The 13,303-nt window shown below is 46.4% G+C and overlaps 1 pseudogene across 1 annotated transcript in view; it reads right to left on the reverse strand.

Annotated features, from left to right (window-relative positions):
- Positions 1-4,065, reverse strand: part of LOC144102283 (fatty acid synthase-like) — a 53,574-nt pseudogene extending 49,509 nt beyond the window's left edge. The window contains exon 1 of the transcript XR_013308193.1: positions 3,931-4,065. The product of XR_013308193.1 is annotated as a fatty acid synthase-like (transcript). The remainder of the gene's footprint in view (positions 1-3,930) is intronic.
- Positions 4,066-13,303: the final 9,238 nt, after the last annotated feature.

A 13,303-nucleotide genomic window follows, 5' to 3' on the forward strand; every position in this document is an offset into this window, starting at 1 on the left:
TAATAATAATAATAATATTTGGTTTTTGTGGAAAGGAAAATTGCGCAGTATCTGTTTCACATATCTCGATGAACACCTGAACCGCGCCGTAAGGGAAGGGATAAAGGATGGACGGAGAGAAGAAAGGAAGAAGGAGGTGCCGTAGTGGAGGGCTCCGGAATAATTTCTACCACCTGGGGATCTTCAACGTGCACTGACATCGCACAGCACACGAGCGCCTTAGCGTTTTTCCTCCATAAAAACGCAGCCGCCGCGGTCGGGTTCGAACCCGGGAACTCCGGATCAGTAATCGAGCGCCCTAACTGATGTAATACAAAGCCTTTGTTTGGATTTGAGCTCCCTGTAGTTCATGAAGAAAAAATGAGGAACTTTGTGCGCTGCATCGTGTAATACAGCGGAAAACAAGCCCACGTTTCGTGCTATTGAAATGCATTTGCATTAGAGTGCTTGTGAGAAATCTGCATGCATGCATGCACAGGTACGCTAACACAAGAATACTACTCTACAAAGGGTGTGTACGTTTCTACAGCTTTCGAAGAGGCCGTTGTATATTACCCGTCGTTTTGTATTTTTGTGGCCTGCAATTCTCCATTTTGTTTATACCCTGCGTTGCCATTCAGTACACTACATAGGCACCGCTGTCTATAGAGAACCATTTAAAGAAAGTGTCAGAATTTTTTTACAAGAAAAAAAAAACTTCCTGAAGTAAGGTGTGTATGTTATTTATTTTACTCAACAGTCTATTAATTTGTTGGTTGGAGAACGTTTACTTCACAAAATTAATCTTGTTTGGTTGGGAGGGCTCTCCTTCGAGGAGCCTATTGGCTTTTACCGCCGCTCTTGCCCAGTTCGCTAGCCAAAGTTGGTATTCCGTGTCTGAGCTGTACAGCGCTGCCTCCCGGGCCTCAGTTGCTGGTTCACTGATCCTCGCAATATCTTGACCTTTCTGGAATGCCCGTGCATTGTGATATAAGTTAGCCCCATCTCTGCAGAAGACGCAGTGCGGATTGTATATGAATTTGGGAACCTATAGCTTAATTTCGGATTTACTCTCTGCTCTATTTCGCCCTAAACAAGGCTCCATAGGGCCCCTCCATATAGACCAGGCTTTCTTAAGGTTTAGTTTACCGTCGAAAAATTCGCAGAGGTTGTGCCATTTAGCCTTGAACAAGTTTGAGGCATACTTCTCAGTGTGCTCCGTAATCTCTGCTATTTTCGTTTTTTTATTTCGCTTCTGGCTTCTCAACCTCTTCGTGAGACCTCTCCTCGCTTCCCGTAAGTGCAAATAATGCGGGTCAACTGCCGGAAAGTCTTCCAATGCCTGCATCTTTTGCGTGCGAGTTTCCACGTCCTGCAAAAGCGTTTCCGCCGTGCTGTATAATCCTCAATGCCGTACCCCTCTTTTTGAATCACACTCTCCCTGACTTCCCTACAATTTGTAATTCTTGCTGTCCCCCTCTTCCTCCTGTCCTTATTGTCCTCCATCGTAGTCTGCAGGATGAAGTGGTTGCTGCCCAAGTTATCCTTGCAATTCTCCAAGGCTGCATATCTTACATCATTGCCTGTAGGGTCAGGTCTGGACTAGCGTCCTCACAGACACTGTTCCCCACCGTTGTAGGCTCACATGGGTCCTTTAGGATCGTTAGTGCTTCCTTCGTGATTGCATAACGCGTTTTTCTTTTGGCAATCTCATTACGAGTAGTCCCTTGGGTGGCTTGCTGCGTTGAAGCCCCCTACAATTAGCAGTGGACCTCCATTCGCAGCCATCTTGGCCTTTATATTAATTTTCTGGAACCTATCTGTTGAACCTTTGGCGTGCTACAGAAATTTATGATCCGGGCACTCGCTTCTTCTTCGAACTGGAAACATTTCTACGCTGTCCTCTACCCCCTCCACTTCCAGATCAACGATTTTCGCCGCCTATTCCTGGGGTACCAATATGCACGTGCTTGGGCGAAGATGGAAGGTCTTGAATCCGATTAGCATCGCGTGCGCATTAGTCTCCTGCAACACTATTATCGCGGGTTAGAGATCAATGCTATCTGCATATTGCTGTTACGTGGCCTGTCTGTTTTTCCAAATCATCTGCAGTTGCACTGCCAAATAATTCATTTGTTGCTCTGATGATGAGTATCCATCTTGTTCAGGGCCCTGATCATCATCATCGTCTATAACTGTGTTCGTAGTGCAACTCTTGACCAAGGCCCTTTTGACAACGTCTGTTCTTTCCTTACCTCAAGGGCTGATATTTCATTTTACTCTATGTCTACCACCTGCTGGAGCTGTTGTTGGTTGATTCGAAACTGCAGGATGGAGAGTTGCATATGCTGCAAGCCAGCAGACCCACCTGTAGACTTTCCTCTCTAAATTCTGCCTTCGTTTGTAAGATCATTTTCGTAATTTCTTTGAGATTATTTTCGCCAACCCTCGTCTTTTTGGGTTCCGTACTTTCGGGAGCAGGTCCTGCCTTACCCGTTCTCACGGAGCTCTTTGATTTCTCTATTTTCTCCTTAAGTTTAGATTTTTCTTCCTAAGCTTTGATAAACAGTATGTTAGAATGTTGTACCTTCTTCTCTTGGAATTTATGACCTCGCACCAAGCAAATTCCTCATTAAACTTACATCCTTTGAAAAAACGAGCCCACCCAAATATACCCACCCACCCAGTTAAAAAAAAAAAGAATACGAACCCTGCCTTAAGTTGGTACGAATTATCGCATGTCCATGAAATTCTTAGCCCACTAAAAGTGGAATTGAAATAAAGATATATGATGAGAGTCCTTTCTCTTGAATAGGCTTTGTTTTGTGTACTCTCTGTAACTTCTCTGTCGTCACAACAGATTTTTTGTAATATTTTTGCCCGTGAACTTGTAACAGAAATTTATGTTATAACAACAGAATTTTATGTGGTTACTACAGAAAAGTTAAAGATATCACAAAACAACACAACAATCTGTCGTTAAGACAAAATGGCCAAAACGTTTTGTCGTATATCTGACAGAGTTATGTCGTTTTTTTCGACTGGGCGTCGCTCTGAATAGCAAATTACACATATGCGTTGTCTCGATGGCTCAAAGATAATGTTTGTTAACAATTCTTTTATTTAGTTCTTGACTATTTTAATAATGCTCTGGCGCATTGTATTTTTGACCTTGATAGTGATGTTTTTAATTATTTATTCTTTTCGGCCCATTGTCTCATTGCATTTTGATTTGATTGTCAGTAAAGCACTGCATTACTTGTATTTACTACACACTCACGCAGTTTAAGCACGTGCTACCATTATGAGTGCGGGATTCCGGCTGTTGCCGCGTGAAAGGCTGCGGGCCTGGGCAGTCAACTTTGTAAAATGGACTATTCGAACACCCCCACTTAGGAACACTTGCCGAATTTACTCGCGCTGTGACGATTCGACTTGAGCACTTCAGGTCCCCGTGTATGTATACTCGCTCATCAGCAAACGCCGCCGTTTCCTCTGATTGTTTTTCGTATTCTGTTGGCGTAATTTTCCTCCTGGTTATTATTTACATCTACACTCACAATACTATTAAGGTCAAAAAACTTTTTTTTAAATGGGGGTGAGCTTCTCGTGCAAAGCGAAATGGAATTTCCAGTAAGCGCAAATCTCGCCACAAGGGGGGGTTAAAGTTCATGGTAGCGGTAAATCCCCTCAATAAACTTAGGTAGCGGCTGTTCGTATCTTCTTGATAGTAGGAATCAGTAAGGATAAGATACTTAATAGGACAAGGCCTATTAGGGGGGCCGCTGGCTTCTCCCCCGCCCTTTACGCATGCTTATACCAGTATATAAAGACAACAACGAGATCAGTTTCGTTGGCCATGTCTTCTATCACTCTCCACCAAGGCGCACAGACTGTGTCATGGACTAAATTCAAAATGGGGCTCTGTTTCAGACACGAAACGTCAACTACCTTGCTTTCGGGTCGTGGTCTCTTGTCCAGGGCGGCGTCTCACCGCGGCTTCAGTCGCCGATGACCTCGTACGCCGCGTCCCCACGCTGGCGTCCGATAGATACTGCCGGTCCCTCGGCCGGACGTCCCTTGCTGAGGCCCCTTCTCTTTTACTAAACTCGTGAGATTAGTACAACTAGGCGAGACATCTAGCCTCTTGCCACGCCTCGTCTGTTGCCCTGCGCTGTCTTTGACTGAAGACGCCGGCACAAGCGCTTCGATTGCAGATATTTTTCCTGCATCTATGGCACTACTCTACAAGCTGCCTCCCTCTTCTCTCCTTTCCGTTTCTGGCATGCCGCTTGCTACGTTGCTACATCGACAGATATCAGTAGTGATTATGGAAGGCTATGCAGCCTGTTCGAGGAAGTATTAGCTAAACCTCGCGAGCGTAAGGAAACGTAATCCCATTTCTCATTTCCATAAGCCTCTGCAGCTCTTTCTTATAAGTGCCGTGGAAAAGGACGGAGCGGGCTCGATTATACCGAGTGTGAATCCGACAACACGTGAGAAATCGGCGAAAGAACAACACTGGGCGGCATACGCTAGACCGTTTGCATGCGTAGATAGGCCCAAGTCAGACGTGATGCCCACGACGAATTTGCAGTGGCGCAATTTTTTATTCTTCGTTTTGCAGCATGCTTTGCTTTTACGCACACAAAGAACAGTTCATTGTAGTCACTTTCGCTTCAAGGACCGACGCTGTGATCGACCGTCGAGGAAAATGCTCCGTAACGCATTCGATTGGCCGACTTGGTAGTGGCTTCTTAAGTTCATGTTTACTACCCTAAAAAAATTTCTTTAGACATTCTATAGACTGTCCATAGACTTCTGTATATAAAGTCTGTGACTATCTATTGAAAAACCCTAGAGAACAGTCTATTGGCAATACAAATGCTATACACAGCATATAAACAATCAATAGATTTATGGCCATACACTTTTAGTGGACATTTGTCTATAGACAGTCTATAAACTATGAATAGACAAAATAAATATCTATAGGGAGGCAATAGAGTGTATAAGAAGTCTATAGACTGTCTACATACAATTTGCGTAAGGGTAGATGGCTTGCTGACACAGACACTGCACAGAACAAGGCAGTACGCCCGCTAGACTTCAAATAAATTTTGCTTAACGCTCACATATGACGTATATAGAGTCTTTGTCAAAAATATACAGTCCAAGGGGTTTGCTTCCAAGTCGTGTAGCAGGGTTCTTAAGCACATTTGAGTCCTAAACTTGGTGGCGTTGAGGACTTAAGTTCCTCCTGCCTTAGTGATATTAGGATGTTTGAGTATTTAAGAGGAACCGTGCTGCAGGGCTCAGAAGCAGACGCCTTGGGCTGCATGCTTTTGACAAAGACTGTACATTTCACTGTGCACTCGCTGGTGCCTCGTCATTGGCCACAGGTCTCACAATTTTATCCCCCTCTCCTGCTTGGTGTGCGCTTACGCAGGTAATCCATATCTTTCGTACCCAACACCTGGAACGGGGTTGGTGACACAAATGCTGCCAGCTCTGTGAACATCAAATGCTTAGATTATCGCTATTTCCATTTGTTTCGCTCCCACGTGCATCACAGACGAAGCGTAATTTAATGGGAAACAATCTTGGCATCTTTCACACTGCTTCGCCAATAAACCCCCTGCCGGCCACTGCTGAAACAACCTCTAGGTGCTCCTTTAATTAGCTGCTCAATTACGCATCTTCCAGTTTTGCCTATGTATACGGTGCCACAAGCAAGTGGAATGGTCTATGAGAGTCGTGCACACCTCACTTGGGCTCAAGTCGGCGTGTCGCTGGCAACTAACATCCCAGCAAAAATTAAAAAAAGCAGTTGCAACCAATTGGGATTCCACCTAGTTCAATTGGGTCGTTTGGGTTTTCCTCTGGTTCCAGTTGGAATGGTGTTCCGGTTTGATAGTCCGAGTGGACTCCCAACTGGGCCCATTGAGTTTCCGACTGGTGAGCACAATTAGCCTGACTAAATGCATCCAATTGGTCTCGCCAACTGCACCTTATGTACCAACGTATGTATGTATGTATGTATGTATGTATGTATGTATGTATGTATGTATGTATGTATGTATGTATGTATGTATGTATGTATGTATGTATGTATGTATGTATGTATGTATGTATGTATGTATGTATGTATGTATGTATGTATGTATGTATGTATGTATGTATGTATGTATGTATGTATGTATGTATCAACTTATGCAAACAAGCCAGAACTAATACGTTTCTTATAATAACAGCTACCTGCAGTGAAACCTGCTCAGTAGTGTTCATCATTTGCACTATCACTGTGGTCGAAATGAAATAACTGACCTTAATGGGCAAGCGCCACTGGCCAGAGTCTCATATAAATGGAATATATAAGTGGGAGAAGAAGTGCGCTCTCTGGGAGTATGTGGTAAGCTTATGCTATCCGTTTCAGGCTATAGTCTTTCTTGCGTACAATGTATGCTTTTGTGTTTGCCATGATTTTCATAAAAGCATGTAATTGTTATAGTTTCAACTTCATTGCAAAAATGTTAGTACCAGGCAGAGCACCTCCCTGCAGTCCTCGCAAATCAGTTTTACTTTTGCACCTTAATAACGTAGAAGTTAAGTTGCGCGAATATTTCTCACAGCACGTATTATGCGCAACTTAATTGCGAGGTACATTTTGTGAATACTTACTGGACGCAATAGGCTCATGGGACCTAATGGATCCAATTAGTTTGGTTCAGTGCTCTCCTGTTCGGTCCTGCTGGTAGGGCACAAATAGTGGACTAAAAGCACAGCTGAATATTCCAGTTGGCTTCACTTCAAATTTCCAATGTCTTTTTTGTTTTTTACTGTGACCCACGTCGATAACCTTTGCTTTGATAAGCAGGTGAACTTAGGCAGTTCTCGGTTGAGACAAACTGCAATAGTAATGTTGATACTTACCTAGAATAAAATTCTTCAGCTAGGTACAAATGCTCACAAAAATTTTCGGAACAGTGAAACAACAAAAAAGCTGAATTTCCTCTCTGCCTAGAGGCGCTGCCAGTCACCGAGGGCTGCATGGTGCGGAGTGAATTGCACAGCTAGCACACTCTTCAGTTCGGGGCTGCATGCTCAGACTGCCAAACAAGTAAAGCTTTAAGTAAACAAGTAAATTCGCTGTGTACAAGTAGGTACCACATCAAAAATTAAAATAACTGAGCAAAGGAAGGTAAGAATCATCACCAACTGCGACTACAGGTTACGACATGTACATGTAACAATTCCTCTCTCTTTGTTGTCCGTTACCTCTTACAATTACCTTAACATACTACTAAGGCACTAATCAGTGCCTACATATCCAATGATTGTAGCTGGCAAAGGACAGGGTTAATTGGAGAGACATGGGAGAGGCCTTTGCCCTGCGGACAGCGTAGTCAGGCTGATGATGATGATTTAATGATTTAACCTGGTCTTGTCATGCAAACTATGTTATCGTTTCCGCTAATTAGGTTTCAGGCTATAAATATCACAACCTTGCATTAGCTCCTGTTCTACGTAAATCAATTATTGCCCACTGTTGTTGTTACACTAGAAGGAATCATCGGGGCTTAAATCAGCCCTTCAGACTGCCATTGCTACTTTCTTTTGTTTGTTGCTGTGTCCTGACCACGCTTCTTGTGCTCTGCTCGTCTAGGAAGCAATATGTCACGGCGTATGTGTTGAAATAAGGTCGGAAAGAGGACAGTGGCTGTGAGCTCGGTGTGCATGAACCCGACCGCGGAGGCCGCGTTTCGATGGAGGCGAAACGCAAAAGGCGCCCGTGCGCTGTCAGTACACGTTACAGATCCCCACCGGATTAATTTCGACCAATTGGGGTCGGCGCACAACACCCGGGCGCCTTGTGCATTTCGCCAGCGCCCGTGAGAAGAGGAAGAGAAGAGGAAAAGAGCGGTAATCTGTCGGCAGTCGCAAGCGCTTTCAGCAGGATGGTGGTAAAAGTTTATTCTCATCAAATTCATTCAAATGCTCTCTCTGGTAGATCGAGTGCATTCTCCTCTTCTCCTTTCCCTCCTTGCTTCACTGCTGGGCATGAAGTGGCCAGGAGTCAGTGGGTGAAAACCTTTTATTGCATCAGAAGAGACTGCAGGTGTCTGAAGGCTCTGCAGGTTAAGTGACGTGCCTATTCTGGGACCATCGGGGACTTCCAAAGCTCGGCTCACGGCCCGGACTTGGGTCGTGGGGCTGAGCACCGCAAACTCTCACTCTTCGCGTTTTGAGAGCTGCAGGTCCATTGACGGTGAGTACCATGGACATACATTCAGTATGTGAAGTAACTCAGCCCTAACTTGACACTGGGAAGGGTTGAAGAAAGTGTTCTTCCGGAGTTGCCTACAGGCCACCTCTGACGATTGGTGAAATACTTATCGGGGGATGGGTATCTAATGTCTATAATTACGACAGTGCATACACTCATGGCCGACCTCAGGTTTGGGCAGGCCACGGCCCGGTTGACGAATCCTCGGTAAAAATCGTGGCCTGACTCGTTCCGCGGTGGGACGAGATCGTAGGAATCCAGATAACTTGAATCTGGCGGGATATTGGTGCTATAGACTGGCCTGTCTCTCAAGAATAGACATGGCGGCAGCGTGGACTCTGCCTTTGGCAAAATTTCGCACGGCTGTGTAGGAATCGCTGAGAATATATTCAGCTTCCGTTGAGGCGATGGCCAGGGCGACAGCCGCCTCCTCGGCTACCTCCGCGTGCTTCACTTTAAGAGGGTTCCCCAGCGACAGCGTCAGTAGGAAATGTATTTGAACTTTCAGAAGCTGTAGCTTGTCTAAAATGGCTCGATTTTCATAAGATCTATGCCAGCGTTTTCTTCTTTAATAAATGGAAGCAATGTTACGGACAGATATTTTTTTTAAGTTTCATTTTTTTTACTAATCAGAGGTAAACATCCAGAAAAATTGCACGTTTATATATGTCGGTCTTTCATGTCATCTCGTGAAAAAAAACTAAACTAAATATCAGATTTTCGTCCACGTTTCCTCCCCTTTTCTTTCTTGGTTGTCAAGCCGCACTTTTCATCTATATTGAGCTTAATGTTTGCGTTTTACAGGCTCTGAGAGTTGTGTATGTATTTTCTGCGGGGATTTCAAATTCGCGCCAAATTTAACTAGCGCGACGTGGTTCCATCTGGCGTCAGAATATTTTGTCGCTACTACACTCTACCACTAACCTTTTGGTTGTCTGTGTTCGTGCGCGACGTTTTTTACTCAGAACTTGGACGGTCTTGAGCTCTTTCTTTCCTTTTTTGGGCTGTATTCAGAAAGGATTTATGCTTTTCTGTTTTGCTCGAGCTCTTGGTGCCGAAAGGAAGTGGGATGCAAGGTCACACCCAAAAGCTCCCTCCCCCCCCCCCTTTCTTCTCCAGGCAGCCACACAATAAGGCATTGTTAGTGCCAAAACACAGGAAGGGGCTCCCTATTCAGGACAGTGTAGGAGAACAGCATTGTTCCTTGCCCAGCGCAGGGGCGCAGTAACCAAGGTGGCGATACAAGTCAAGAATGCAGCTGCAAATATTCCTCATAGGAGGCTCTCGAGCCAATTATTGGAATGAACCCGATAGCGGCGGATCGATTCGGGGGTCGGGTTGAGCATGGTCAATCCAACTCAGCCAGTGCGTGTTTACATGAACTCAATTTTAGCGATTCGAGACCGGTTCAGCTGTAGCGACACCAAGCGACGAGCAAGGAGTAGCAGCCTCCAAGATTGAGGCCCGCCATCGCTGTCTCGGAGGGGCGACGGCGCACGTGAAAAGCAAGTTCGCATTTATCCTCATAGCGGCGCTTACATGAACCCAACACGCCTGGTTGTCGAGTTATCGGGCCGAAAAACGGTACTGGGTTCATGTAAACGAGCGCCGAGGCGGGAGTCGACGGGTCGGGTCCAGTCAACTCCGCCGCAAGGGATAGATGACTCAACTCGACCCTGACCCGATGTTCTTGTAAACGCTATCGAGTCGAAAAGAGGGGTTATTGAGAGGGTGTAAACAGGACTAATGGCGTAGACTGATTGTCATGACGTAGCGATTAACCTCCGTTTACTGAGGCACTTGCCAATCACCTGCGATTTCACGCTATACTCGCGGACAACTATCTGTGGCAGTGCAAGAGCCCACATCAAGGGGAGAAAAGACCGTCTCCTTCCTTTTCCTGCTCAGCCCCTGCTGCACTGCAACTGCGACGTCATGGGAACCGGTCGAAGCCAACATTCGCCTCTGTCTCCAAGCTAGTGAAACCAGAATGTGTCGGATCAGCATCGAAACATCGGTTCTCTAACGAATCTTTGGTCGAGTGTCGCTCTTTTTCCCCAATTCTCCTCCCGACCAGGCATATATGTCTGCCAGAATGTTCGCGTTATCAGTGCAGGTGCTGTCCACTGTACGCGGGTAAGCATGGGTGCACCTTGTATGCAGAAAGGAGCTCCCGGATTTCCGAGCCCCCTACACCAGAATAGACATCTCCGTGGTGTAGATAACGTGATGTCAAACGTTCATAGTCTGGCTGGCAAAATCATCCCAGTTTTGCTTCTGAACCGGCTGCAAGGGGCTACCCGAGTTGCTGACCATACCGGTCGCGAAAGCTGCTTCCTGGTGAGAATACTCCGTGACGCCGACTGCCTTTTGAAGCTGCTAATATTCCTTGTGTCGTGATTTTGCCCGCGCTTTCCGTCTAGCGGTGTGATGCTCAGCTTGGTGCATGTTATTGGGCATAGGATTAATAGACAGCTGTTTGTGCCTATCAGTGGCGTACGGGACTGTGTGTGGATTCGTTTCCAATCTTCAATTCTCGCAGTATAGCTCTTCCCGCTCGGATTCTTGATATAGACGCTCGTACTGAGCAACACGATGGGCTTCCGCGAGTTCTGTCATCGTATTGTGTATCCCTAGCTGTAGAATTAAGTCTATCAGCGGGTGCACACTTCAGTAGATGAAGGGCGGATTTGTAGGCTTGCCTGATGAGGCATTCTACGCTCTGCCTTTCTGATTGGTCGAGGTGCAGATAAGGCACGGAGCAGACGATACGACTCAGGACGAAGGCCTGAACCGATTTCCTGAGGTCCGCCTCCATCATACCCTTGTGCTTGTTGGCAATATGTTTGATTAGCCAGTTTGTCCGGCTGACGCAGCCGAGTTTGTTCAGTGATGGCATTCCTAGCTTTGTTCCGAATGTGCATGCCTAGAACACGCAGGGCATGTGCATCGGGCACCGGAACCACGCGTCTACTCGCACTAGGAAGGGTGGGGGAGGGCTTTTCCTTTAGTTCTTTGCTTTGGGCAGAGGGCGACCCCTGGCCCCCAAGAGCTCAGATTTCCGAGGGGAACATGTAAGACCAACGCTGCCGACTGTGGGGTTTGATAGGGAAGATAAATAGTTTCTCCCTTCTTAACCGCGGCTGACATTAATTGTTCAAAACCGCCAGACCCCACACCGTGATCGCGTACGCTACCGAGCGCTCGCCGTCCACGGCTGGCCTTGCTCTGAGGGAACAAATGAACGACACTCTGGCTGACACAAACAGGCATTTATTGCTACAACTATAACGCCAGCTAGCAACAAGGCACGCTAAGGAATCGAGATCGTCCGACTCACCAGCAAGGTTACGAGCGAACGTCCGCCCACGCTAGATATACTCCGAAGCCGGACGGGACGAGATACGGGAGCAAGTCCCCCCGCCCCGCTGGCGAAGAGCGGAGCCGCGTGCGAAACGTCCGCTCGCACCGACGATCCCAGCCGATGAGGATGCTGTACGCGCGCGCGGAACAAGCCGTCTGTCGCGCTGCGACGCCAGCGCCCTCTCTTGTTAAGTTAACCAGGGAGAGTCACGTGGCGCGCCCCATATCGAGGCGAAGCTGTTGCTGCAGGGTGCATCGCGGGAAAGCTAAGAATGGGGACGGTAGGGCAGTCCCCACATGACATAGAGGGCGACGGTGTCAGCCACCGCCTGCGTCTCCACCACATCTTCATCACTACCCGTCTTGACCCGGTGACGTAGTCGGTGTAAAGAGAGTGTGCGAGGTTGGGGATGGCCGAGAGCGCTCTAGTCATCTGGATTAAGGTGATATTAAAGAGAAAAGGTGAGAGTAACGATCCTTGCAGGGTTCCTCTGCTGCCTATGGGGAAAGCGTCAGATTGGAGACACTACCTGTATCTCTGCCGTCCTGTCAGACAAGAAGCCTTTGATGTAGCTATGGACTCGTTCACCTACAATGAGGTCAGAGTGAGACGTTAGGATTGCCTCGTGATTGACATTGTCGAAGGCCTTGGTGATATCAAGAGCGGTAGCCTTAGTTTTCTTATGGATCGGGCTAAGCACTTCTGAAATGCGAAGCATAGTGTCCTGTGCCGAAAGATAGGGTCTAAAGCTTAGCATGGTGTCTGAGAAAAGGTCATTTGTGCTCATGTGGTTCTGGACGTGGTCGAGGACCATGCGATCCATCAGTTTACCCTCGCATGATGTGGATCTGAGAAAGCTAGCTTCTTGCTGGGTTTTGGAATGAAGGCAACCTTTGCGTCCTTACAAGATTGAGGGAGTTCCCCTTCCCACCAGCACTTGTTCATGAAATTGGTGAGTGCCCTCACTTTTAGCAGGGATGCATTTATTCTGTAGTAGCACCTAATGTTTCGTTGGTGTATCAGTAGTTTGATTTGATGCATGTGACAGTGGCGACAATTAGGTAGCATGCCCCAGTGCTAATACCAATGGGAATAGGTGATGGCAGAGGAAAATGGAGTTGGACCAAGTGGAGGAAAAGTGGTATCCTTTGAAGGTGGTCAATATCTCTGTTTTTACCATTTCTTTTTGTTTTAGAGACCTAAAGTCATATAGTCACGGTCACGGGCGTGCTGCAGAGGATCAAATAGAAAAGGCTCCAGTGATTAATTTTAAAAAAACAATAGAACAGAATAGGACAAATTGCCAGGCTAGTTGGTAATGATCCATTCTTGTTGACAGCGCGTTAAAGCACAGGGACAGAAGAAACACAGAGGACGACAGAGAAGAGCCTTGCATATGGAACCAGGTATGCTTGTAAAAGCATTCACAGTTCTGCATGTACTGTAGAGTTGACCATATTCACATAAATGATAACTTAGTTACCAATGCAGCTCATGATCACCAATCAATAATAAGCAAGACAAAATGTGTAGCTCCTTACTTTTAGCTACCCTATAGGAGACTTTGAAGGAGAAATTATTTTTGCCTATTTCGTGTTTCTTAAATATTCGTAATTTTTCAGAGTAACAGTGCAGCAAAACTATGGTATAATAACAAAAGTAGGATACATCAG

This window comes from Amblyomma americanum, chromosome 8 (assembly GCF_052857255.1).
Source record: "Amblyomma americanum isolate KBUSLIRL-KWMA chromosome 8, ASM5285725v1, whole genome shotgun sequence".
NCBI lineage: Eukaryota > Metazoa > Arthropoda > Arachnida > Ixodida > Ixodidae > Amblyomma > Amblyomma americanum.